Raw genomic sequence first — 2,642 nt, forward strand, 5'->3', positions numbered from 1 at the left:
GTGCTATTTAATTTGCTGCTGAATTAACACTGCTTGACTCCTGACGAATGTAGCATTAAGTGCTGGATTTCTTGATTAATGAGAAAAATAATTGAGGAAAGAACAGGGAGAAGTTTAACCTAGGTAATAAATTATGAATAGATAGTCCCCAAGATTGATGCCCAAGACAGCTGTAAACGTATCTTTCTCCAGGCCTAACATTTTTACCACTAATTTATGTTGACCATGTTTTACACCAGAGAAAACCCCATCTGATAAGCAGGATTATAGAAGCAAAAGCAAATCAACTTGTCAGCATGAAGTACTGTAGCTCTCACTATACCCTGTCTGAAGAGCTCAGACTAGACAAATCATGTAATCTTTTGAACAACATCATAACCACTTGAACCTAGCGTCCCTATTCTCTGGGCACGTCATAATATTTGATGAAAATAGCAGACCTACAAGCTCACAATGTGTGGCATAAAAATACCTGTGAAAGATTATATCGAATATACATTCGTTTAATTGAAAAAAAGGTTATATAGTGTGAACAGATGAGGCAACATCTGTTCAAGATGTTGCCTCATGGAAAACGTCTACGCAGTCTCAAAGCTACTAGCAACAGACTGCAAAAGAGCTTCTTTCCACGAACAGTCAGGCACATGAACGAACTGTCAAAAACTAGAAAGATCCAGGGAAAAAGGAATCGCTAGCAATTTGTATGTTTTTTCGCAAAGTAAAGCCCTGCTTCATCATACAAGGCCGTCGCACCAAGGTAGTGAAAACAGCAGATCTACAAGCACACAACGCCTCACGGTGCAAGGCGTTGTGTGCTTGTAGATCGGCTGTTTTCACTAGTTTAAATCATTTTTAAAATGATAAATGCAAAACAAAGAGTTTTGGACATACAAGGTTTCCACCCGACAACGACTATTATGAAGCTCTATAAAGATATCCTCAACTCCACCTTCTCTTCGTACTACTCTGAAATCATCGGCAGTGCCAACCTTTGTAAACCACCCACAAACTCCTCAATCCCATGAGCAATCCTTCACTGCAATAGCTTCCTATCGTTTTTCTCACGACAAGATCAACAATATCCTTATTAATCAGCAGATTGTTCGACTGTCACTCCCACCACCCGAGTTCACAATCTAGGAATCTTCCTGGACCCCAAGCTCTCTTTCCAGTGTTAACCAGATCACCCAAACTGCCTTTTTCCACCTCCGCAACTGCACACCGGTGCAGAGACACTCATTCATGCCTTCATCACATCCAGACCCGACTGCAATAACCACCACAATTCTAAAGAAACTACAGTCTGTACAAAACTCTGCTGCCCGCCTGCTCAACAGAACCCGATCCAGGGGCCAGATCACACCAGTCCTCCATCACGACCTTCACTGGCTTGGATTTCAAGGATACTGATTACCACTTACAAGCCCCTCAACAACCTAGGCTCTACCTTTCTGACCTCCTCCAACGCCACGCCCCATCCTGCCCCCTCAGGTCTGGTGATGCCAACCTCCTGGACATCCCTAGCCCATAGAAAAGAACCTGGGGAGACAGGGCTTTCTCAGCTGCCGCCCCCTCCCTATGGAACTCACTCCCAGCTCAGATGCCCCCACTCTCGCCACGTTAACTCTCGCCCCCCCCCCCCCTTTTAAATTAGCTTAGTTTTTTACCCTTTTAACTCATTGTTTCCTAATGAAGCAGTTTTTATTTGTTGTGTTTTGTAAAGCGACAATGTTAAAAAGGAGAATTTTAATGATTAATAACTAGTCATGCGCCTCTCATTTAAAATGAATTGCTAGAGGGGCGTCAATCCCCGTACGAAAGGCCTAATGCTGTAACTTCATCACTCAATGACTGACTCAGTCAGTGATATTCATGTCTGTAGGGCAGACCTGCTGGTCCAGCCAAAAAAAGAAGGCTCTGAGTGCAGAGTTAATGAGTTTCATAAGGTGGACTTTCATTTGTCTTTGACCCAATCTCTGTATAACTAAACTGAATGGACTTTTCATCAGGATCCGTGCTTTGATTCGGTTGAGTTATATTAGCAGCTGATACAGCAATGCGTCTGCAGTTAATGTTCACTGCTTAATAATACTTAATTTCTCTCTGAAGATAAGGATTAACTTTGCTTCCATTTTCTTTGCCTAGGAAAGAAAGGGGATGATGTAATGAAAGCTGCTTATTGCTCCATGGAGACACAGAGGATTGGAGTTGAATTATGTCTTGAGAAGGCATAGCTTCGACTCAATGGCTGGAACCTTTTCCTCAACCTCAACACATTCTCAAAAGTTATTGCTGAAGATGGCCTTGCACTTTATGTCTTACCATTTAAAGTAAGACATTATGGCACTGTTAGGAAAAGCTTTCTGGACTGTTACTTCGCTACAGGGCACAAAGGTGTCAAAGCAATAGGAATAGTATAGGAATAGTATACCAAATAACAGTACACAGTATAGTCTAGTACAGTACAGTACAGTGCAGCACCTCAATGACAACAGTGCTTTATTAAAACCTGCATAACCCTGGATAATATTTGGTTTTAATTCATAATCATAGAGTGTCTGCAGTGCATACACTTTGTGAATGTTGAAGTGGGGAATAAGTGTGTCTATTAATATTTGCAAGGTACAGTATGTGTGTGCAAA

The sequence above is a fragment of the Nannobrachium achirus genome (assembly GCF_963921795.1).
Source record: "Nannobrachium achirus genome assembly, chromosome: 3".
In the NCBI taxonomy this organism is placed as follows: domain Eukaryota; kingdom Metazoa; phylum Chordata; class Actinopteri; order Myctophiformes; family Myctophidae; genus Nannobrachium; species Nannobrachium achirus.